The sequence below is a fragment of the Tachyglossus aculeatus genome, chromosome 16 (assembly GCF_015852505.1).
Source record: "Tachyglossus aculeatus isolate mTacAcu1 chromosome 16, mTacAcu1.pri, whole genome shotgun sequence".
In the NCBI taxonomy this organism is placed as follows: Eukaryota; Metazoa; Chordata; class Mammalia; order Monotremata; family Tachyglossidae; genus Tachyglossus; species Tachyglossus aculeatus.
The window spans coordinates 50,509,535-50,535,095 of record NC_052081.1 but is presented as its reverse complement, the minus strand read 5'-3'; the positions used below and the strand labels follow the sequence as shown (position 1 = coordinate 50,535,095).

The 25,561-nt window shown below is 54.5% G+C and overlaps 1 long non-coding RNA gene across 2 annotated transcripts in view; it reads right to left on the bottom strand.

The window, feature by feature from the left end:
* The window catches only part of LOC119938336, a 39,280-nt gene extending 16,884 nt beyond the window's left edge, over positions 1-22,396 (bottom strand). For both annotated transcript variants that reach the window (XR_005454403.1, XR_005454401.1), the window contains exon 1: positions 22,294-22,396. This is a non-coding gene — a long non-coding RNA (uncharacterized LOC119938336). The remainder of the gene's footprint in view (positions 1-22,293) is intronic.
* Positions 22,397-25,561: the final 3,165 nt, after the last annotated feature.

Here is a 25,561-nt window from a genome sequence, read left to right as displayed (position 1 = left end):
TCAACTCATCTCTCTCTCATTCAATTCACATATTCAATCTGTCACCAAATCCTGTCGGTTCAAGCTCCTTGTGAGCAGGGAATGTGTCTGCTTATTGTTATACTGCACTCCTCAAGTGCTTAGTACAGTGCTCTGCACACGGTAAACGCTCAAAAAATACGACTGACTGGCTAAAATCCGCCCTTTCCTCTCCATCCAAACTGTTACCATGTTAATCCAAGCACTTCCCCTATCTCACCTTGATTCCTGCATCAGCCTCCTTGATGCCCTCCCTGCCTCCTGTCTCTTCCTACTCTAGTGATCCTGGTAGTGGTAGCCGGTCCCGGAGAGGAGGTGGGGGGAGGCGGGGAGGGGGATTCGCTCCTGGGTCCAGGGAAGCCCTGGGATAAGGGCCAGCGGGGGGTGGAGGGCAATGGGGCCGGATACCAGAACCCTTCTGGCCCAGGCAGCGGGGACCAACCGACACTTGCAGGTAGCAACGAAGAGGCGTCGAGATCGACACATGCAGGTAGCAAAGAAGAGGCGGCGGGAGGCCTGCGCACTTTGTCGGTCCAGCGTGGCTGGAGGCGGCCCAGCCGGTCTGGGACACGGGCGGGACGGGGCGCGGCCTCCCTCCCGCGTTGGCCGGGCTCTCTGGAGGCCCGGGAGTCCACCGTGCCGGGGCCCCTTTCCGCCGCCAAAAGCAACGCAGTCCACTCACCTGGTCGCCCTGTACCGCCCGCCCTCCCGTCCCGCGCACTCGCTCGGTACGAACGGTCGCCGGGACCGGGGCTCCCCGCAACCCGCGCCCCGGGCCCTGCCGTCCGGCGGCGACTCGGGGCTCGGCGCGGCGATGGAGGTGGAGGTGGCTCTGGGCCTCCCCGTCGCGTAATCTCCCCCACCGGGTGTCCGCTCGGAGAAAGACAAACCAAAAGAATTGTTTTTGCATAATGACGCGTGGCGGGGAGGGCGGGGAGGAGGAAATTGGACCTGCTAAATTTAGCAAGGGCTCACGCCCCCGGGGTTGAGACCCACCCCCGCATTTCACCGGGTCTGGGCTAAGTTTAGCTCGGCCGAGCAGCGCTTCTCTGGAGAGCCGACACAGAAACCCCCGGCAGGATGTGGCGACCGGTGGGGCCCTGACGTCACGGCCACCCCGGCCGAGACGCCACCGCGATGGCTTTTCAGGGGCGCCCGGGGGCCTCGTGAAAGACTCCATCCATTTCTCTCCTCACGAAGCGTCCCCTCGGCCCCCAGCCGAGCCCCTCGTCCCGTAACGACCCCCAGCTTTCTCGTAAGGCCGCACCCAATCCAGGGCGGCCGGGGGTGGGTCCCGAGAGGCCGGGGAGCCCCCCCCATCCCCCGACGAGGGGCCCAGGGGGGCGAGGGAGACCCCGCACCGGACTCAACTCAGCCCCTCCACCCCGCTCCCCACGTCCCCGCCAGCCGGGAAGCGGCTAGGGTCGGCTGGCCGAACCCAGGCAAGCCTCCTCGCTCGGGACGGGGGGCGATGTGTCCGTGACGGGACAGACAATGCTACCCGTGGGTCCGGTGGCCCGCTGGGGTCCGGTGGCCCGCTGGCCCGGGCCGCAGGGAGGGTTCCCTGGACCGTATTGGTGTGAGCCGGTCCTGGTGGTCCGGGTCCCTATCTCCCCACCCACGTTTCGCCCCGAGGGAGGATTTGGGGCAGCCCCGGCCCCTCGGTCCGAGCTCTGGCCCGTCCCGCTGGCGCGGACGCGAACTACAGCAGAGCAGCGGAGGCTGGAGCTGGGCCGCGAAGCCCCGGGCCGAACCGCCTCCGGGACGGAGAACTTGGCAACCGGGAGCAGCTGGGAACCAGCAGGAGAACGGGAGGAAACGCGGCGCCCTCGGGGATGGAAACGGACTCGTCCGGAGTTGGCGGAACTCAATCTCCGGGCAGTACTGCGCGGGACGGGCGGGGGCGGCGCCGGGGGACGAGGGACCGGGCGTTCTCGGAGGCTGGGAGACTCTCGGGTAAACGGCGAGGCGCGGGGGGGGACCCTCGGGGCTGGAGAGCCTAGACGCCTACGGGGAGCCAGAGAGGCTCTGGGTGTGCTCTGCGGGGGCTGCTCTCGAAGGCTCTGGGAACCGGGGAGTTCTGGGTGGGGGGCTCTCAATCAATCAATCAATCGTATTTATTGAACGCTTACTGTGTGCAGAGCACTGTACTAAGCGCTTGGGAAGTCCAAGTTGGCAACACATAGAGACAGTCCCTACCCAACAGTGGGCTCACAGTCTAAAGAGGGAGACAGAGAACAAAACCAAACATACTAACAAAATAAAATAAATAGAATAGATATGTACAAGTAAAATAGAATAATAAATATGTACAAACATATATACAGGTGCTGTGGGGAAGGGAAGGAGGTAAGATGGGGGGATGGAAGGGGGACGAGGGGGAGAGGAAGGAAGGCTCTCGGAAGGCTCTGGCGACCAGGGGGCTCGGAGGGCGGCTCTCCGGATGCTCTGGGGAACCAGGGGGCCGGGGGTTCTCAGGGGGCTCGGGGAGAGCGGGGTAGGCGAGGGGCTCTCAGCCCTGCGGAATCATCCATAGCCCAGGAATCCCGTAAGGGTTCTGCCCCGGACGGCCACTCTCCAGCCGATCCTAAGAGCTGTCAAGCCTAAGCAGGCTGGAGGGCTCCGCGACACCAGGGGCCAGGGCCGGCCGGCCGGCAGTGGGGAAGCTGAGGAGAGCGAGGCAGTGTGGCTCAGTAGAAAGAGCACGGGCTTGGGAGTCAGAGGACGTGGGTTCTAATCCAGGCTCTGCCACTTAGCTGTGTGACTTTGGGCAAGTCACTTAATTTCTCTGTGCCTCAATTATCTCATCTGAAAATGGGGATTAAAACCTTGAGCCCCACGTGGGACAACCTGATTACCCTGTATCTACCCCTGCGCTTAGAACAGTTCTTAGCACATAGTAAATGCTTAACAAATACCATAATTAGTATTATCAGTCCCAGCCTGAAACCGGCGCGCGGCTGGTGGATCCGGAGACCAGCGTTTTGGGGTAGGTGGAGTCGGAAACCTTTCTCTCCCCGCGGCCTCTTTCCACATTCGTTCCGAGTTTAGCCTCGACAGGGGGCTTGCCCCGACTTTAGCCCAAGCCCCTTTTCATCATCATCATCAATCGTATTTATTGAGCGCTTACTGTGTGCAGAGCACTGTACTAAGCGCTTGGGAAGTACAAGTTGGCAACATATAGAGACAGTCCCTACCCAGCAGTGGGCTCACAGTCTAAAACTGTGAGCCCACAGGACGCAGCGCCTGGAAGCCAGGGGAATCATTGGAAAGCGGGGGCGGGAAGAATTGGTCGGGGGGGGGCGCTGGAAGAGGACCCCAGCCGGCCCGACGGCTCTCAAAATAGCAAAAGCGAACAGGAAACCGCAGGGCTCAGTTGGGAGACGACCCGAACTCCGAGGACCGCCCCTCCCCGCCCCCAGTGACCCCCGCCAAAGTCCCGCAAGATGACCGCACCGGATCGTGTCGCTAACAAGCTGAGGCGTCGCCGGGGGAAACCGTGAACCAGTTCTACTTTTACCGCTGGATTCCCGCCCGCGCGCGTGGGCGGTCGGTTTGACCGCCAGTCTGTCTGTCTGTCTGTCTGAGTGCCCCTCTGTCTGTCTGTCCGCCCGCCCGCCCATCCGTCTCTCTGCCGGCCGTCCGCCCGTCGGTCTCTCTGATAGCCACCCGCCCGCCCGGGCCCCTTTCTTTCTGCCCGCCCCCCTCGCTCTCTGCCGGTGCTTCTCTCATTCCCAAGGGGCGCGCGTTGCTCAGGAGAAGCGACTCCGCCCACGCGGAAAGTGATGAGACTTTCCCGCCCGAATCCCGCAGGAAAGGCGGCTCTGCGCGCCGGTTGCCGCCAGAGTGGGGGGGTTGGGGGGGAGCCACGACCCGGTTTCAACGGGCAGGGCCGGGCTGCGCCGCGCGGTCCCTCTCAATCAATCAATCAACCGTATTTACTGAGCGCTTACTGTGTGCACAGCACTGTACTAAGCGCTTGGGAAGTACAAGTTGGCAACATATAGAGACAGTCCCTACCCAACAGTGGGCTCACAGTCTAAAAGGGGGAGACAGAGAACAAAACCAAACATACTAACAAAATAAAATAAATAGAATAGATATGTACAAGTAAAATAAATGAATAGAGTAATAAATACGTACAAACATATAAACATATATACAGGTGCTGTGGGGAAGGGAAGGAGGTAAGATGGGGGGATGAAGAGGGGGAGAGGGGGAGCGCGTCCAGCCGTCGGGCAGCCCAGCCTTCATTGCCCTCGCTCGCCGACCGGGAAACCCCACCGGCTTTTGGGGGCAGCCGGACTCCCTGAGCGCTGACCCCCGCCTCCCGTGGGTCACAGCCCGGAGCCCCCAAGGCCCCCCCACCCCCCGCCGAAAGAGGAGGAAGCACACCAAGACCCGTTGCACTGGCCCCCAAACCCGTGCTCTGCTCGCCGCAGTTCTGCCCAGAGACTGGTCCCGGGCCAGTGAGCTCCACTGTCCTCAGGAACCTAGCCTAACCTCGGCTGCGGTCATCGCCCAAGCTTCCGGGATCACAATTGGGCACTGGACTCTCTCTCCCTCTCCCTCTCTCCTCGTCTGCCGCTCCGGGGGTCGGTTGCAGCCTCCGCCCAGGCGGGGAGGGATTCCGGGGCTGCCACAGTCTCGGGGGCGAGTTTGGGGGCGGCAGCGGGGCGGGCACCTGGCGGAGCCTCGAGGGCTGAGGAATCTGGGGGCTAGGTCTCACGCCCAGTCGGCAGGCACGGTGCCCAGTCCTTGACCAGTCTCCAACGCGGCCACCTTCAGGGCTCTAGGGAGCGTCGAAGGCTACCGTGCTGGACACTGCTGGAGTCCCGCGGCCAAGGCTCTCCGGTAAGAGCCGGCTGCCTCCCCCTGCTCCCTCCCCAGATCCCCAAATGGGCCGCTGCGGACCCTCCCGGAAAAGGAAGAGAACCAGTCCCAGCCCCGTGTCCAAGGCCCAGCGTCAAGCACCGGAGGCCAACTGGAACAGGGAGAGCAGGGCCCGAAATCCTCCCTTGCCCAACTCCGGCCCTCCAGGGCCTGGGCCACGGCTAATCTGGGGTCTGAGGTCCCACCCGCCTGAATCTCTGCTGGCTGCCCGCCCGTACGTCCATCCCCCCATCCCCCTCCCCGCCCACCCGCCTCTCTGCTAGCTGTCCGTCCATCCATGCCGCCACCAGTTCCCCTCCCCATCTGCCCGTCCGTTCTCCCGCCTCTCTGCTACCTGCCCATCCGTCCGTCTGCCTGTTCCCCTCCCCATCTGTCCATCCATCCACTGCCCTGCTAGCTGCCCATCCGTCTGTCCACCCGTTCCCCTCCCACCTGCCCATCCAACTGCCTGTTCCCCTCCCCCGTCTGCCCGTCCGCCTGCCCGCCCCTCTGCTAGCTGCCCATCCATGCGTTTTCCTTATCAAGCGCTTAGTACAGTGCTCTGCACACAGTAAGCACTCAATAAATACGATTGATGATTGATTCCCCTTCCTCGTCTGTCCTCCGGCCGCGTCTCTGCTAGCTGTCCATCCATCCACCGAGCCACCCATTTCCCTCCCCAGCCTGTCTGTCCACCCGCTTGGGGTGGGGGCGGGGGGTGAGCTCCACAGAGAAGACATGCCCCCGTGTGGGCCTTTTCAGTCCTGATTGAAGGGAAACTCTCAGTGGAGGCCAGAGGGCTGGGGTGAGCGATGAAGGAGCCAAGCCCGGCCCAATCCGGCCCCCATGGCTGAATCCCTGGACCCCCATCGCGGGCGGGGACAGGCGAAGCTAAGCACTTTCGAGGGAAGACTGACCCAGGCTGCAAGACCTGTGGCGGTGGCCCTGAGACATCCTCTGTTCTGCGCTGGGATCTGAGCCAAGCCCGTCCTATCCCGAGACTAGGCCGGTACCCGTCCGCCCCCTATCCCCAATTCCACTTGCTCAAACCCCAAGTCAGGGAAGCAGGAGCCCCGCTCCCACCCACTGCTCCTCAGATAGGCTTCTACCAATCAAGCAAGCATGATTTTTGAGCACTTACTGTGTGCAAAGCACTGTACTAAGTGCTTGGGAGAGTACAATATAACAGCACTGGTAGATACATTCCCTGCCCTCAAAGAGCTTACAATCTAGAAAGGCCTCCTCCCTTAGGGTCGACTTCCTTTGGAGTTCCACAGCAGTGTGGTTTCCTAAAGCTTCTACACTAGGCCAGCCACTAGCTCCCCTCTTTGCCTGGCCCACTTGAGCCTGGAAAGTTTGGTGAAAAATGGGGAAGAGGAGCTCCCGTTAGACCGTGAGCTCTTTGAGGGCAGGGATCGTGTCTACTTATTCTATTGTGTTCACCCAAGAGTTCAGGACAGTGCTCTGCGCAGAGTGAGCATCCAATAAAAACTCTACGGATTGATTGAGGACATGGAATAATAATAATAGCAATAATAATAATAATAATAATTGTGGTATTGGTTCAGTGCTTCCTAAATGCCAAGCACTGTTCTGAGCGCTGGGGTGAACAGGAGTTAATCAGGTGGGGCACAGTCCCTGCCCAACATGAGGCTCACAGTCTAAGTAGGCGGTGAAGGCAGCCAGAGGTTCCCCATCCCATCTGGAGACCCCCTTGCTTTGTCCTCCCCAGCTGCTGCTGCCACTACCGCGGTGGGGGGCAGAGGGGTGGAGAGGAAGGGGCTGCTCCTGCTGGCCACCCGGTGGGTGGTGGATGGCACAAGCTGCACCTGCCAATGCAGTATTGTCTGTGGCGTTAATTAACATGCCATTAATTAACATATGCTATTTCCTTCTCCTCCTAGATTCTAATGGAGACGTTAAATAAAATGGTAATTAATTAGTCCTAAGAAATAAAACCTCTTCAGCTCTTTAAAGGAGAAGACTTTAACCCCTTCTCTTCAGACAGATGTTCACTCTCCCCACCTTCAAAGTCCTATTAAAATCACATCTCCTCCAAGAGGCCTTCCTCAACTAAGTCCTCATCTCCTCTTCTCTCACTCTCTTCTGCATCACCCTTGCACTAGGACTGGCACCCTTTATTCATACCTCCCTTAACCCCATGACACTTGTTTACACATCTTCAACTTTTTGTATATTAGTCTGTCTCTCCTCTAGACTGTACACTCATTGTGAGCAGGGAACATGTCTATCAACTCTCTCAAGCACTTAGTGCAGTGCTTTGCACACAGTAAGTGCTCAATAAATGATTGATCGATTGACTGATTCTACACTCAAAGTTATTAGGTATTACCTCCTCTCCTGTTCCTCCTCCCCATCAATCGATCAATCACGTTTCTTGAGCTAAGTGCAGGGCATTGTGGCTGGAGGTTGGGAGACTTCAATAGAGTTAGGTAGATTTGATCCCTATTCTCAAGGCACTTACAGTCTAACAGAGGTGACAGACTAAAATGAATGACAGGTAGGGAAAACAAAAGAGTATTAAGGCATATGCATGCAAGTGTTACCTGGGGGAAGGTGTGAGACCTTAAGTGTTTGGGTGGCACAAAAGTGCTCAGGTGGCAGTAGGAGGGAAATAGGTTGAAGAGATGGGAGATTGATTAATCAGGGAAGTTTTTCCTTGCTGCTGCTTCTCCTCCTCCTCCTCGATGACCTCTGCTACTTCAAACTGCCTCTGTCCTACTCCAGTGCTGCCCTCTTCTGCTCGGCCATTCTTCCACTCCTCCCTCATTGATAATGATATTTGTTAAGCTCTTACTAGGTGCCAAGCACTGTTCTAAAGCACTGGGGTAGATACAAGGTAATCAGGTTGTCCCACACAGGGCTCAAAGACAATCCCCATTTTACAGATGAGGTAACTGAGGCACTGGTTAACTTAACAGAGAAGTTAAGTGACTTGCCCAAAGTCACACGGCTGATAAGAGGCGGATCCGGGATTTGAACCCACGACCTCTGACTCCCAAGCCCATGCTCTTTCCATTAAGCCATTCTGCTTCCTCATTGACACCCCCCCACCACGCCCACAACCCCAACTATTCCAAAGTTATTACAAATCTTTAACTCTGTCCCGGACTCCTCCACTGCCTAACTCTCTAGAGACCTCACTATTGACTTTTGTTGGTAAAATAGAAACCATCAGGCGTGAACTTTCCAAGTCCCTCCACCCATCTCCTCTCCATTCTACTGCCCTCTCCCGATCTGTCTCCTCCTCCCCAGAAGTTTCTCAAGACACTATGGAGAGACTCTAGGAAAATCAATCGTATTTACTGAGGGCTTTCTGCATGCAGAGCACTGTACTACGCACTTGGGAGCATATAACCAAGTTGGTAGACATATTCCCTGCCCACAAGGAGCTTATAGTCTAGAGCGGAAGACAACATTTTAAATAAATTATGGATATGTACACGAGTGCTGTGGGGCTAAGGGTGGGGTGAATAAAGAGGACAAATACAAGTGCAAGGGTGATGCAGAAGGGAGAGGGAGTACGGGAAATGCGGTCTTAGAGGAGAAGCAGCATGGCCTAGTCGAAAGAGCACAGGCCTAGAAGTCAGAGGACCTGGGTTCTAATAATAATAATAATTATTATTATGGTATTTGTTAAGCACTTACTATGTGCCAGGCACTGTTCTAAGCGCTGAGGTAGATACAAGGTAATTGGGTTGGATACAGTCCCTGTGCCACATAGGGCTCAGTCTTAATCCCCAGTTTACAGATGAGGGAACAGAGGCCCACAGAAGTGAAGTGACTTGCTCAAGGATTAGGACCCCAATTCACCACTTGTCTGCTGTGTGACCTTGGGCAAGTCAACTTCTCTGTGCCTCAGTTTCCTCAACCACAAAATCAATCATGTTTATTAAGCACTTACTAAATGGGGATTAATAATAATGATAATAATGATAGCATTTATTAAGTACTTACTACGTGCAAAGCACTGTTCTAAGTGCTGGGGAGGTTACCAGGTGATTAGGTTGTCCCATGGGGGGCTCACAGTCTTAATCCCCATTTTACAGATGAGGTAACTGAGACACAGAGAAGTTAAGTGACTTGCCCAAAGTCACACAGCTGACAATTGGCAGAGCCGGGATTTGAACCCATGACCTCTGACTCCAAAGCCCGTGCTCTTTCCACTGAGCCACGCTGCTTCTCTAGCAGATCGTGAACCCCATGTGGAATATGGACTGTGACTAACCTGATTTTCTTGTATCTATACCAGCATTTAGTACAGTGTCTGGCAACATAGGAAGTGCTTAAATGCCATTAAGAAAAAGAGAGATGTGATTTTAATAAGGCTTTGAAGGTGGGGCGAGTGACGGCATTTTGTACATGAGCAAGGAGGGAGTTCCAGGACACAGGCAAGATGTGGACAAGGGGTCAGCAGTGAGATGGACTAGGCTGAGGTACAATGAGTTGGTTGGCATTTGAGGAGCAAAGTGAACAGTGGGTTGTGGTAGGAAATCAGCGAGGGAAGATAGGAGGGGGCAAAGTGATTCTAAAGCCAATGGTAAGGAGTTTCTATTTGATGGAGAGGTGAATAGGCAACCACTGGAAATTCTGGAGGAGTAGGGAAAAAAGGACTGAAAAGTTTTTTAAGAAGAATGATTCAGGCAGTAGAGTGAATTATGAACTGCAGTAGAACAGGTGCTTGGATTAATGGGGTAGCAGTTTGCATGGAGAGGAAAGGGCGAATTTTAGCGATGTTGTGAAGGTTGAACCGACAGGATTAGATGACAGATTTCCCCATCACTCTAGACAGCACCACCACCCTTCTGTCTCACAGGCCCATAAACTTGGTGTTCTCCTTGACTCACCTCTCTCATTAAACCTACATATTCAATCTATCACTAAATCCTGTCTTTTCAATCTTCACAACATCGATAAAGTCCATCTTTTCCTCTCCCTTCAAACTAAAACCACATTAACCCAAGCACTTATCCTATCTTGCCTTGATCACTGTACCAGCCTCCTCACTGACCTCCCTACCTCCTGTCTCTCCTCACTTCAGTCCATTCTTTACTCCGCTGCCCAGATCAGTTTTCTACAAAATCCTTCAGTCCATGTTTACCCCCTCAAGAACCTTCGGTAGTTGCTCACCTATCTCCGCATCAAACAGAAACTTCTTTCCATCGGCTTAAAGCACTCAATCACCTTGCCCCCTCCTACCTCACCTCACTGCTCTCCTTTTACAACCCAACCCACACACTTCACTCCTGTAATGCCAACCTACTCACAGTACCTCGATCTCTCTATCTCACCGCTGACCCTTCGAGCCCACGTCCTGCCTCTGGCCCAAAACGCCCTCCCTCTTCATATCCGACAATTAGTCTCCCCACCTTCAAAGTCTTATTGAAGGTGCATCTCCGGGAGGCCTTTCCTGACTAAGCCCTCATTTCCTCTTTTCCCACTCCCTTCTGAGTCACCCTGCTTTGCTCCCTTCATTACCCACCCTCATCCCCAGCCGACTCATATACATATCCATAATCTACTTATTTATATTAATGTCTGCTTCCCCCTCTAGACCACAAGATTGCTGTGGGCAGGAAACGTGTCTACCAACTCCGTTGTATTGTACTCTCCCGAGAATTTAGTACAGTGCTCTGCACACCATAAGCACTCAATAAATACGACTGATAAATTGATTGGCAGATTGAATATGTGGATTGAATGAGAGAGTGGGAGAGTAGAGGATAATGCCCAAGTTATGGGCTTGTGATATAGAGAGGGTGGTGGCGCTGTCTTCAGAGATGTCTTCTGTCTTCAGAACTCATCATGGGGCAGGAAGATGAGTTCTGTTTTGACAAGTTAAGTTTGAGGTGTTAGCAGGACATCTGAGTAGAGATGTCCTGAAGGCAGAAAGAAATAGGAGACTGCAGAGGAGGAGAGAGATCAGGGCTTTGGGAATCACCTACAGAGAGGGCAGGGCCCAGGCAGGGAGAAACCCTAAAACAGCTTTGCAGGGGAGAGAGGGAACTGGGGTGGGCACCTCTGTTCCCAAGGAGCATTACAGATGGGTGGGTTATTCATTCATTCAATAGTATTTATTGAGCACTTACTGTGTGCAGAACACTGTAGTAAGTGCTTGGGAAGTACAAATCGGCAACATATAGAGATGGTCCCTACCCAACAACGGACTCACAGTCTAGAAGGGGGGAGGCAGACAAAAAAACCAAAACAAGTAGAAAGGTGTCAATAACATCAGAATAAATAGAATTATAGCTATATACACATCACTAATAAAGTTAATGTAGTAAATATGTACAAATAAAATAAATACAGTAATAAATATGTCCAAATATATACAAGTGCTGTGGGGAGGGGAAAGGGGTAGGGCAGAGGGAGGGAGGGGTGGCGATGGGGAGGGGAGGAGGAGGAGGAGAGGAAAAAAGGGGGGGCTCAGTCAGGGAAGGCCTCCTGAAGGAGGTGAGCTCTCAGTAGGGCTTTGAAGGGAGGAAGAGAGCTAGTTTGGCGGATGTGTGGAGGGAGGGCATTCCAGGCCAGAGAAAGGACGTGGGCCAGGGTTTGACGACGGGACAGGTGAGAATGAGGCACAGTGAGGAGGTTTGCGGCAGTGGAGCCAAGTGTGCAGGCTAGGCTACAGAAGGAGAGAAGGGGGGTGAGGTAGGAAGGGGTAAGGTGAGGCAGAGCCTTGAAGCCCAGAGTGAGGAGTTTTTGCTTGATTCGAAGGTTGACAGGCAACCACTGGAGATTTTTGAGGAGGGGAGTGACATGCCTACAGCATTTCTGTACAAAGATAATCCGGGCAGCAGAGTGAAGGATAGACTGAAGCGAGGGGAGACGGGAGGATGGGAGATCAGAAAGGAGGCTGATTCAGTAATCCAGTCGGGATAGGATGAGAGATTGAACCAGCAAGGTAGCAGTTTGGATGGAGAGGAAAGGGCCGATTTTGGCGATTAGTAACTCAGCCATCCGGAAGTGGGAGTCTGGAAGAGATGACCTCTCAGGATCCCACCCACTCTGAGAATGCAGGACTCTGACTGATCCAATGTGTCTTTTTCCCTCTGGCCCACCACACCCAGGGTTGGCTAGTTGCCTTGACCCATTGGGGCTACAAGCTGCTCTGGATTCTGCCCCAGGCCCCAGCCCCATTCTTGCAGCCACACATTCAGGAAGCCTGGGGCCCAATGAGAGAGGGCCGGCAGCTGGAGTTGCCCAACTCCAGGTCAGTGGTTCACGGGGCAGGAGGTTCGGGTGGCCTTGAATTTTCAGAGTGTTCCCTCCTAGGAATCTGTGCTGGGAGGGAGATGGACAGGTCCGGCCTCAAAGACCCCTAATTTGGCCTCGGTGCCCTTCCCCTAAAACTCTCTCTCACTGCCTCGTCTCATCTGTTTCAGTACCGATAATTTGGTCAGACACCGCCGGGAGCCCACACCAGACCAGACCAGGACCCCAGACAATTCCCCAAATTTGGCAGCATCTGTGCCTTTCCAGACGACTGTCTGAATAAACCCACAACACATTGGGAAAGTGATAATTAGCGATAGACTTGGTATGAATAGTCCACATAAAATTCCTTTTTATCATGATTGGTGTCGACAAAGGGCATCGCAAGAGAACACAGAAATACTGGGGTGGGGCGGTGTGTTCATCTTTAAGAGGGGTACAATGGGGTCATTCCAAGTTACAGCCTATTTCGTCTAAGGGCAGAGGCCTCTCAAAGCCCCAGTTCTGATCTGCGATCCTCTCAGGAGGGCGTTCTGTGGTTTGGGAGCAGAGGGGACTGCTTGGGGAAGGCAATGGGGAAGGCACTTTTGAAAGATGACAGAAGTGTTGGTCCATTGCAAACAGGCTGTCTTCTCCCGCCAAATAGCCAAGACCCCAGCTCCCCACCACGGGTTTGGAGTTTCATGAGTGAACATTGCTCAGCCCTCCTTCCCCTCCCCTCCTTCTGCTCCACAGTTCTATTGGCCCAAAACAAGGACACGTGAGGTCTCTGACGGGGGTTGGGGAAGAGGGTCCTTAGTCTGAAAATAAACTCAGCTCCTACTTCTATAGGAAAAGGCAAAGGAGAAGACCGCACTGGGACAAATACCCAATCAGCAATCCCTTTGCCAGGATGTGACCACAAGAAATTGAACTCATCATTTTCCCTCCTAAACCACCTCTCCTTCCTACTTTTTTTTTATGGTATTTGGTTCAGTGTTCATTATGTGTGAGGCACTGTACTAAGTGCTGGGGTAGATACAAGCTAATCAGGTTGGATATAATCCATGTCCCACATGGGGCTCACAGTCTTAATCCCTACTTTACAGATGAGACAACTGAGGCCCAGAGAATAATAATAATAATAATAGTGATGGCACTTATTAAGCGCTTTACTATGTGCAAAACACTGTTCTAAGCGCTAGGGAGGTTACAAGGTGATCAGGTTGTCCCACAGGGGGCTCACAGTCAATCCCCATTTTACAGATGAGGTAACTGAGGCACAGAGAGGTAAAGCAACTTGCCCAAAGTCACACAACTGATAATTGGCGGAGCCCGGATTTGAACCCATGACTACTGACTCCAAAGCCCGTGCTCTTTCCACTGAGCCACGCTGGTTCTCCTGTTGCTGGGACTACACCATTACCCTTCTCTTCCTTCCACTTGCTAATTCACCCCTCCGTCCGTATTCAATCTCCTTCTGAACCCTGCTGCTTCTCCCTCCAGTCAGTCCAGTCGGTCGGTCGCGCCATCCGAGCATCCGTTGTAGACAAATGCACGGGGCAGGGCAAAGGCCCACTTAATAAAATGCTGTCCAGAACACACACATCCCTCTCCTCCACACAGGCCTCCGATGCCCCAGCCCCATGTCACTCTTCATATAAAATGGGACTGTGAGCCCCACAGGGAACAGGGACTGTGTCCAACCTGATTATCCCAAACCTATCCCAGTGCTTAGTACTTGGCCCACAGTAAGCGCTGAACAAATACCACCCTTATTGATACTATTATCAATCAATAATCAATCATATGTATATATATTGAGCACCTGCTGTGTGCAGAGCACTTATTGTGCACAAGGCACTGGACTTTGTACTTGGGAGAGTACAGCGCAGCAACATAACAGACACATTCCCAGCTCACAACAAGCTTACAGTCTAGAGGGGGAGGCAGACATATAAATACATAAATTACAGATATGTACAAAAGTGCTATGGGGCAAGGGTGGTGAATACAAGGAGCAAATCAGGGTGATGCAGAAGGAAGTGGGAAAAGAGGAAATGAGGGCTTAGTGGGGGAAGGCCTCTAAGAGGAGATGTGCTTTCAATAATGCTTTGAAGGTGGGGAGAGTAATTGTCACATTTGAAGAGGGAAGGCATTCCGGACCAGAGGCAGGAAATGGGTGAGAGGTCGGTGGCGAGATAGACAAGATCGAGGTACAGTGAGTAAGTTGTCATTAGAGGAGTGAAGTGTGTGGGCCGGGCTGTAGTAGGAGAGTAGCAAGGTGAGGTGGGGAAGCAGTGTAGCCTAATAGAACACAGGCCTAAGAGTCAAAGGACCTGGGTTCTAATCCTGGCTCTGCACTTGTCTGCTTTGTGACCCTCGGCAAGTCACTTAACTTCTCTGGGCCTCAGTTACCTCATAGGTAAAATGAGGAGCCCCATATAAGTCCCATGTGGGACATGAACTGAATCCAACTTGATTACTTTGTACTTACCCCAGCACTCAGACAGACTCAAACGATGAGCAGAGCCTGCAGTCTGCACTCACTAGACTGGGTGGAGACAAGGTGAACATCTAACCTTGTTCAGGGAGGGAGTGGACTGAGCCATTCCCCAAGCCCTCTAATTGAGGGGCTCCCGGGGTAGCCCACAGGGGCAACTTTCACACAAAACACAGGAAACACTTCCTGTTATTACAGGGTGCTGTGAAACTGAAAGTAGCAGCAGGTTCCAGAGGGGTTGGGCTAAAGGACGAGGGGTAGAATTGGAAGAGTTGGGGTGCTGAATGGTCCGTGCTGGACCACTGTGAGTCACGGACAGAGAGGGAAATTCGGAAGTGTGGGATAGTCCACACGGGTCATTTGGGGGAGAGTCCAGGATAGAGAGGGGAGAGCCAGGGGTGCAGGATAACTCGTGCTGTCTCCATGAGGGGAGAGGCAGGGATGGAAAGGGTAGCGTTGGGGTGCTGGATGGCCCATCCATAACCATGACAGTAGATATAAAGGAGTACAACCTGCACTGCTGGATGGCCCATCCCTAACCATGACAGTAGATATAAAGGAGTACAACCTGCACCCAGTTGGGGGTTGTGGGGATGGCCAGAAAGCACTGCTCAGGAGTTAATGAAATGACAGATTCTTTTGGGTTTGGGCTGGGTAGGAAGCTTGGCCTCTGGGTTGTTTCACAGCAGGACAGTGAGGGCTGGGGTCTGCACAATGGTCATCAGGCTCCAGGGCCCCTCTCCCTTTGGCCTTGAGCTCAAAGGTCTTTGGGGGATGCTAACTCCCAGAGCAAACGGTTTGTAGCGAGCCTCCTAGGGAACTGAGGGCCTTTTCAGATCCCCTTCCCCAAAACCTCCCATCTTTAAGACAAGGACTTCACAAGCTAGGACAGCAGGGGCTTCTCCCTGACAACCCAGGATTCTGGGGTTGAGGAAAAGAGGAACCTCAGAGCACAGGCCTGCACTGTCTGGGGCTCCCCAAGATTGGGATGGGGAGAAGGATTTAGGGAAGGATGCTCCACTTTTTAAACCTCCCCTGCCAAGATTGAAGAGACTCTCTAGGGAGGGCCCACCTGATGCCAGACTGTCAAAACCCAATCTGTGGGTCCAGGAGAACAAATCAAGACAAACTGGCCATAGAGTAGCAACTGGCTCTGGACAGTGAGCCTCACTGGAGAAGCTCTCACTTGTGGAGCAAGGGGGGTGGGCTGGGAAGGGGTGCAAGAGTCGAGGCAGAGAATGTGAGAGCTCAGATGAAAACTAAGGTCATCCCTGAGGATATCGGAGGTCAGGAACAGGAGGAAATTAAAGATTGGGAAGAGCTGTGGGAGTCAATGAGGGAGGAATGGAAGAGTTGAATCATCAACCTATTGGGCTATAGTATTTACTGAGTTCCTACTGTATGCACAGCATATACTAAGCACCTGAGAAGGTGCGAAAGAGTTGGCACATATGATCCCTGACCTGCCGGGGTGGGGGGAGGGCAGTGGGGGTGTCGAGGGGAGCCAGAGGCCCTGGTGCAGACCAGGACAGAAACCAAATATTAGAGCGGGGTAACGACTGACTTCGAGGGCAAGCCGGAGCTCTGGGGTGAGGGTGGGGGCGAGATCGGCCTTGGTGGTTGGAGAGCAAGTGGGGTGGAAAGTGAACAGCTGAAGCTGACAGAGCCCCAGGTCTGCCTGAAGCCTGGCCTGACTGTCCCCTCCACTGCTTGGTTTGGATAATCAGATAATGAGCCCCTCCAAATAGCTACTTAATCTGAGCTCACGGGGTGGGGGGGTTCAGAGATTACCAGGAGCTCTGAGGCTCCTGCCAATTTCAGCGTTGGCACAGATGACATGGACAAAAAGCGAGGGTTCCCTCGGTAGTGCCTAAAAAGTTAAACCCTTCCCAGCCCAAACAGACTAGCTGCTGGAGTGACTGACCAACAAGAGAGGTAACAGGAGGGGTAACTAGTGGGGGACACGCCTGCTGCTTCCCTAAAGAGGTCTGCCCTGGCCCTCATGGGCACTCTGTATTACACTATAACCACTCCTGCTCCTCCTCCTCCTCTTACTCTTCCCTCATGCCACCTTCCTACTCCTCTTCCGATTCCTCTTCGTCCTCCGACTCGTACTCTTCCTTCCTATTTCTCCTTCTTACTCCTCCTCCAGTTCCTCTTCACCCTCCTCCGTATCACCCCAGGCCCTTTCCCCTGCCACCATTTCCTCCTTAGTGATCTCTGAGTGCCAATGGCCTCCAGCTCCAAGGAGGGCCCACCCCAACCCCACTTTCCCAATCTGTGTGTCCAGGAAAAGCTTGTCGGGACAAACTGATCATACGGCTGTGCCCAGCTGTGGATGGCAAGCCTCCCTGGAAAAGCCTTCACGCAGCATCTCTATCCCCCTCCACAAACAAGATGGGTCAAAGGCCCTTGGCCTTTTCAGTCCATCAGACCACTCTGGTGGCTGTTCCCACCTGACTGGCACACCACAGCCCTGCCTTACCCTGGGCCCTGAGGCAGCAGGCATTCACTGCAGGATGATGTCTCCAGGGTGGGTGGGTGGGCGGGCGGATAGACGGATGCCTGCCATTTGCTCTTTGCGGGCCCCTCGGGATCAGGCCTGGTCAGTCAGCTCCCTGTCCCGCTCCTTCTCCTGCTCCATCCAGGCACAGAGATGCTCAGTGACCTGCCCAAGGATACACAGTGGGGCCCAGGCAGAGGTGGAGCTGTAACCCAGACCTCCTGGCCACCAGGCCAGGTGCCGCAACCGCCTGCCTCACAGTCGGGCCCGGGAACACTGTCACCTGCATCATCTCAAGGGCGAGGCAAAATCCAGCCTAGTCCCAGCCTCAGCCCAACCGGGCCTTCACCGACAGGCAGACAAACCTGCAGTAGGGCAGCAGAACAGCAGGACCGCAGGGCATTGCTCAGAGAAGCAACGTGGCTCAGTGAAAAGAGCCCGGGCTTTGGAGTCGGAGGTCATGGGTTCAAATCCCGGCTCCGCCAACTGTCAGCTGTGTGACTTTGGGCAAGTCATTTAACTTCTCTGTGCCTCAGTTACCTCATCTGTAAAATGGGGATTAAAACTGTGAGCCCCCCGTGGGTCAACCTGATCACCTTGTAACTTCCCCAGCGCTTAGAACAGTGCTTTGCACATAGTAAGCGCTTAACAAATACCATTATTATTATTATTAGAAGATCCTGCAGCCTCTAGCCCCCATCTCCATCCTTGCACAGCCACGAGCATATCCTGCTTTGTGGGGCAAGGGGGTGGGGCAGGGGTATAGGAACACATTGCCAGTTCCCTTGAAACTATCTGAACTTCCAGGAAAGGGCTCCCCTGGGCTTGGCATCCAACAGAGAAGGCTGAGGTAACCTACCCCTAGACATTGCTATATGCTCCGAATAGTCCCTGGGAGTCACGGGCAGAGTCAAACTGCCTCAAACTGGCCTGGGAAAGGGCATAGCTGGGGAGGACAGTGTGCAGGGCTGGGGAGAGCATGGCTGGGGAGGACGGTGAGCGGGGCCAGAGGAGAGCACAGCTGGGGAGGGTGGCGAGCAGGGCTGGGGGGAAGCACAGCTGGAACAGGCTCCCAGAGACGTACCTGGTTGGAAGCCAGGCTGTGGGCTAAACACTTCCAGTAGCCAATGCCCAGGTGGGCCCAGGGAGGACTGGCAGCCCACACCTGTTTCGGGGGCCTCTGCTCAGGCTGCACTGGGGAAGAGGGGTCTCCTTTCTCACAAGTCGTGGGGGCACATAACTGGGGACCAGTGAAAGCAGTGTTTCTAAATCTCCAACTGCCTAACTGTAACTGAGCATTTCTGCCCCCCAGTGGGTTGGGTTTTTTCTTTTTTTATGTCATGTGTTAGGTGATTACTATGTTGTCACACCCTGTACTAAGCATAGTCCATAATCCACATGGGGCTCATGGTCTTAATTCCCATTTTACAGATGAGGTAAGTGAGACACAGAGAAGTTAAGTGACTTGCCCAAGATCATACAGCATTCATTCATTCAATCGTATTTATTAAACACTTACTGTGTGCAGGACATGCAAATTCGTGAGGCATTCCATATTTTTCCAATCTGTCACCAAAACCGGCCAGTCTCACCTCCACAATATTGTCTCTCTCCACTTCAGTCCATACTTCATGCTGCTGCCCGGATTATCTTTGTCCAGAAACGCTCTGGGCATATTACTCCCCTCCTCAAAAATCTCCAGTGGCTACCAATCAATCTGCGCATCAGGCAGAAACTCCTCACCCTGGGCTTCAAGGCTGTCCATCACCTCGCCCCCTCCTACCTCACCTCCCTTCTCTCCTTCTACTGCCCAGCCCGCAACCTCCGCTCCTCCACCGCTAATCTCCTCACTGTGCCTCGTTCTCGCCTGTCCCGCCGTCGACCCCCGGCCCACATCATCCCCCGGGCCTGGAATGCCCTCCCTCTGCCCCTCCGCCAAGCTAGCTCTCTTCCTCCCTTCAAGGCCCTGCTGAGAGCTCACCTCCTCCAGGAGGCCTTCCCAGACTGAGCCCCTTCCTTCCTCTCCCCCTCGTCCCCCTCTCCATCCCCCCATCTTACCTCCTTCCCTTCCCCACAGCACCTGTATATATGTATATATGGTTGTACATATTTATTACTCTATTTATTTATTTATTTATTTATTTTACTTGTACATTTCTATCCTATTTATTTTATTTTGTTGGTATGTTTGGTTCTGTTCTCTGTCTCCCCCTTTTAGACTGTGAGCCCACTGTTGGGTAGGGACTGTCTCTATGTGTTGCCAATTTGTACTTCCCAAGCGCTTAGTACAGTGCTCTGCACATAGTAAGCGCTCAATAAATACGATTGATTGATTGATTGATTGACAAGATCTGCCCTTTTCTCTCCATTCAAACTGCTACCTTTCTGGTTCAATCTCTCATCCTATCCCGACTGGACTACTGCATCAGCCTCCTCTCTGATCTCCCATCCTCCTGTATCTCCCCACTTCAGTCTATACTTCACTCTGCTGCCCGGATTATCTTTGTGCAGAAACGCTCTGGGCATGTTACTCCCCTCTTCAAAAATCTCCAGTGGCTGCCTGTCAACCCATGAGTCAAGCAGAAACTCCTCACTCTCAGCTTCAAGGCTCTCCATCCCCTCGCCCCCTCCTACCTCACCTCCCTTCTCTCCTTCTACAGCCCAGCCCGCACCCTCCGCTCCTCTGATCAATCAATCAATCAATCGTATTTATTGAGTGCTTACTATGTGCAGAACACTGTACTAAGCGCTTGGGAAGTACAAATTGGCATCACATAGAGACAGTCTCTGATGCTAACCTCCTCACTGTACCTCACTCTCGCCTGTCCCGTCGCCGACCCCCGGCCCACGTCCTTCCCCTGGCCTGGAATGCCCTCCCTCCCCACATCCACCAAGCTAGCTCTCTTCTTCCCTTCAAAGCCCTACTGAGAGCTCACCTCCTCCAGGAGGCCTTTCCAGATTGAGCCCCCTTTTTCCTCTCCTCCTCCCCATCCCCCCGTCCTACCTCCTTCCCCTCCCCACAGTACTTGTATATATTTGTACAGATTCATTACTCTATTTATTTTACTTGTACATATTTACTATTCTATTTATTTTGTTAATGATGTGCATATAGCTTTAATTCTATTTGTTCTGACGATTTTGACACCTGTCTATATGTTTTGTTTTGTTGTCTGTCTCCCCCTTCTAGCCTGTGAGCACGCTGTTGGGTAGGGACCATCTCTATATATTGCCGACCTGTACTTCCCAAGAGCTTAGTACAGTGTTCTGCACATAGTAAACACTCAATAAATACGATTGACTGAATGAATGAATGAACACTGTACTTAGGGCTTGGGAAAGAACAATGCAACAATAAACTGTGACAGCAGACACGTGATGGAGCTGGATTAAGAATTTAGGTCCTTCTGACTCCTAGGCCTGTGCACTAGGCCATACTGCTTCTCAGAGATCCCTTGGCTGTATGATTGTGAGTGCACGCGAATACACACACATACACACACACCAGACCACCACTTTCCCCATCTTCAAAGCCTTACTAAAAATCACATTTCCTCCAAGATGCCTTCCCCAGCTAAGCCCTCATCTCCCCCATTTGCCCTCCCTTCAATGTTGCCTATGCACTTGGATCTGTACCATTTAAACACTTGATACTCACCCCAACCTCATCCCCACAGCACTTACATACATATCAGTAATTACTTTTAACTCCTGGCTCTCCCTCTAGACTCTAAGCTCCTTGTGGGCAGCGAACTCTGTTGTATTATGCCCTCTCAAATGCTTAGTTCAGTATTCTGCACATGGGAAGAGCTCAATAAATACAACTGATGGAATGATACTCAGAGCAGTCTCAGCAGGGCTGCAGTTCATAATAATCATGGTATTTGTAAAGTGCTTACTACACGCCAAGCACTGTTCTAAGCGCTGGGGTGGATACAAGGTAATCAGGTTGTCCCACAAAGAGCTCACAGTCTTAATCCCCATTGTACAGATGAGGTAACTGAGGCACAGAGAAGTTAGGCCGCTTACCCAAGATCACACAGCAGACAAGTGGCGGAGCCAGAATTGGAACCCACATCTTCTGACTCCCAAGCCCGTGTGTTTTCCACTAAGCCACACTGAGGCCTGCAGCCCTGAAGGCCAGAAGGTGATCAGTCTGAGTGCACCGAGGATATCCTGCTGGCCAGAGCGGCCAAGCAAATCCTCCAGCCTAGAACTGGCCAGTCCCGAGGGCCCAGCCTGGCCTGCCGAGGCCACACCGTACGTTAGCTGCTGCCCAGGTGGTCAGACCCAGGGTGCTTGGACTTGAGTCCAAGGTGCTCAGGCTCCAGGGTCCTCGGTCCTGACCAACCCCCTCGGCACAACAAAGCCAACCACTTCCGCATCCCTTGAACTTTTGGGGGCAGCGTTATTTGCTACTCACAGATGTGCCCACAGGAGGGAGAGACCCCAGAGGTCAGGCAGCTGGTCTGCCTGGGAGCAGGCCTGTCTGTCTGGCCACACTAAAGATTCCTGGAAGGTGGAATGCGAGGAAGAGGGAGGGAGGACGAGAAGGAGGGAGGATACTCGATCATTTGATTGTATTTATTGAGCGCTTACTGCATACAGGACACTGTACTGAGCACTTGGGAGAATTCAACAACAATACAACAGAATTGGGAGACACTTTCCCTGCCCACAAGGAGGTTACGGGAAGGAAAGGGGAGGGGAAAGGGGGAGAGGAAAGGAGGAAGCAAATAAGGGAGGGGAAACAGATCGCCAGCAGTGGAAATCTCACTCCTAATCGCCAGCACCCCTGGACCGGGCCGGGCGGGGAGAGGAATTCTGGTGCTGCCGTGGGGCGGGGTGGGAGGTGGGGGGAAGAGAGATGGGGGCGGCAGGGGAAGAGTCAGTCACCCACCATGGGAGGCGGCGAGGCGGGCGTCCGAAGCCGGAGACTCGGCAAGCGCTGGGTGCGGCGTGGCGCTCCGGTCCCGGCCCGGCTCCCCGGCGTCCCCGGTTCCCAGTCCAGCCCTGCCCAGGGCCGTGCCAGGAAGGCACACGCGCGCGGAAACGTCAGTCTCTGCAACCCGACACCCATAGCAAACAACAAAATAGATTTTCCGCTCGCCTTTGCGCCTTCCCCTGGCGGCGGCGGCGCGGCAGGGATGCGCAAAGCGCTGCGGCCGGCGGGCCCTACCTTGCTCGGGCCTCGGGGGACCCCGGGATCCCCGTCCTCCGTTAGAGACCAATCTGGTCCGCCAGGAGCGCCATCGCCAGCGGGGCCGCTCGGGTGGCCACACGGTCACACCTGTTTCCGGAAGGAAAACCCGCATTTCTGGCCCCAGACCCAGGCGTGCGAGGGCGCCCGAATGCACAAAGCTCTCGGCGCCCAGCTCAGCCCCAAGCTGGGCATCTGCCGGGGGCGGGGGTCCGGCCCCCGGGGCGGCGAGGGAGACCCTCACTCTCTCCATCCTCTTCCTCCTCCATCCTCCTCCACCTGGTCCCTCGCGCACGGAGGTCCCTCCACCTGGTCCTTCGCCCAAGGAGGCCCGGAGGCTTCCCCGCGGAATCCTCGCTACGGGGAAAGTCCGGGGGGGAAGGAAGGGATGCGCCGGGTGTCCGGTGGCCCGGGCCCCGCCGGGAGAGGCTGTCTTTTCTCCCCCTAAAGGCTCAGGCCTCCCGGGGCGCCTAACAGCGCTCAGCCGGCGGCCACTGGGCCCAGGCAGGGCCCGGGCCTTGGTCGCATTCGCCCAGCCAGAGCCGTGTGTGGCCCGCACGGCGGGGCTCGTCCCCCTCTCCATCCCCCCATCTTACCTCCTTCCCTTCCCCACAGCACCTGCATATATGTATATACGTTTGTACATATTTATTACTTATTGATTTGTTTATTTTACTCGTACATATCTATTCTATTTATTTTATTTTGTTAGTATGTTTGGTTTTGTTCTCTGTCTCCCCCTTCTAGACTGCGAGCCCACTGTTGGGTAGGGACTGTCTCTAGACAGTTGCCAACTTGGACTTCCCAAGCGCTTAGTCCAGTGCTCTGCACACAGTAAGCGCTCAATAAATACGATCGATTGATTGATTGATTGATTGAGTTGGGCTCCCGCCTCCTTCCCGGGGCGGCGCCCAATGAGGGCCCGGGAAAGGGCTCCCAAAGGGTCCTGGCGGCCCTCCTCGACGCGCACGGGCGGGGAGCCGCGGGACAGCGCCCCGCACCCCGCGCCCCGCGCCCCGCATCCCGGCCGGCCTTGACCCCGATCGACACGGCGGCTGGAAGGGGAGGGAGCCGTAGGCCGGAGCTCCCTGCCTCCAGGCCCGGCGGCCCCTCGCTCACCGCCCCCCGGCCCTCCCCAACCCGTCACTCACCCTCGGGCTAAGACGGTTCCCGCACGCGATACATTTCCGTCTGAAGCAGGATTTGAAACCACCGTTCTTCCCACACGGATGGGGAATAAAACACCTGGCACATCGGTCGGTGTTCTTGACGACTACATCCTAGCTAGGCTGTTCTTCACGGCTCGGGTGAGGGTGGGGAGAGAGGACGGGGGGAGTGGGGGTGGGGGCGCGGACCTGAGGCCAGACAGACGGAAAAAGACCCTCGCCCGGGGAGACGTTACCACCTCCCCCTCCTCTTCCGTCGCCTCCTCCTCCTCCTCCTGCTCGCTCGCTCGCTCACTGGGAGAACAGCATCCCGGGCTTTGCCGGACGGGGTGAAGCCAAACCTTCCAAACCCAAAACGCTTCTCATGTCTGAGATCCCAACGGCCCCTTCAGCTCTCTAAAAACGCCAACCACTGGCTGCAGGTGCAGCCTCCCGAACAGGTCATCTGTGCGGCCGTCTCCTCCTCCCTCCTCCTCCTCCTCCTCCTTCTCCTCTCCGCGACTCCCATCCATCACCTCAGTGCTTACCTCAGGGGCAGCGCTGGGTCCATCCTTCCTGCCTTTCCGGGGGTGGCTGGGGGTGGGGTGTTACTGGCACCTAGGGTTCTGCTCACTGCAGAGCCCCCCCCCCCCGCCCTGTGGGCAAACCTTTGCAATCAGCCTCCTGCCTTTCCTCCCTTCTCTCCGCCTCCCGTCCCTGCCTCACGGCGCGCGCAGGCACGCAACACTCACACACGCACCCGCGCGCGCGCGCGCACTCGCCTCCCCCTCACGCGCGCGCGCGCGCGGCCAGGCAGGCAGACAGGCCGGGCCCCCCGGGCGGCGGGCACGCGCGCGCGCTCCCTGCCTCCCTCCCTCCCTCCCTCCCTCCGCCGCGTCCAGCCCCCGAGGCGGCCGTTCCCGTATTGGCCGAGCGGCCCCCGGTCCGGCGCGCCCATTGGCTGAGTTCCGGCAACCGGAAATGTCAGCGGCACCGGCGCTGGCTCTCGGGGACCGGCGCCCGAGCCGCCCGGGCCGGTCCGGTCCGGTCCGCCCCGGCCCGCCCCGCCCGGGGCCCCCTGGCTGTCCTACTCTCAAGTTCGGTCATGTCCCTTTAGCTACGCCTAATGGGGATATTTTGATTCGCGATCTGAATTTGGAGGTAAGTCTTGTCATCAGAAAATAAAACCACTTTGAAAAAGGTGAGCAGAATGTATGTTCCTGGGTTATTAACCCCATCACCCTGGGCTTCAAGGTTGTCCATCACCTCACGCCCTCCTACCTCACCTCCCTTCTCTCCTTCTCCAGCCCAGCCCGCACCCTCCGCTCATCTCCTCACCGTTAGGCCTCGTTCTCTCCTGTCCCGCCGTCGACCCCCAGCCCACGTCATCCCCTTGGCCTGGAATGCCCTCCCTCCCCACATAATAATAATAATAATAATAATAATAATAATAGCATTTATTAAGCGCTCACTATGTGCAAAGCACTGTTCTAAGCGCTGGGGAGGTTACAGGGTGATCAGGTTGTCCCACAGGGGGCTCACAGTCCCCATTTTCCAGATGAGGTAACTGTTTTTTTTTTCTCATATGTTGTATTTTTTTCTGAAGCATCCTGAATGGTTACTTTTGCAAAAAATAATAATATAATAATTATAATTATATATAATAATAATGATGTCCGCCAAGCTAGCTCTCTTCCTCCCTTCAAAGCCCTACTGAGAGCTCACCTCCTCCAGAAGGCCTTCCCAGACTGAGCCATCTCCTTCCCCTCCCCACAGCACCTGTGTATATGTATATATGTTTGTACGTATTTATTACTCTATTTGTACATATTTATTCTATTTATTTTATTTTGTTAATATGTTTTGTTTTGTTCTCTGTCTCCCCTTCTAGACTGTGAGCCCACTATTGGGTAGGGACCATCTCTATATGTTGCCAACTTGGACTTCCCAAGTGCTTAGTACAGTGCTCTGCACACAGTAAGCGCTCAATAAATATGATTGAATGAATGAATGAGTGAGTTTAAATCCCAAGTCTGAAGGTTGAAGTGTTTTAAAACCTTAATTCCACTTAATTCCTCTGATCTCTACTTCAGCTGCTGATC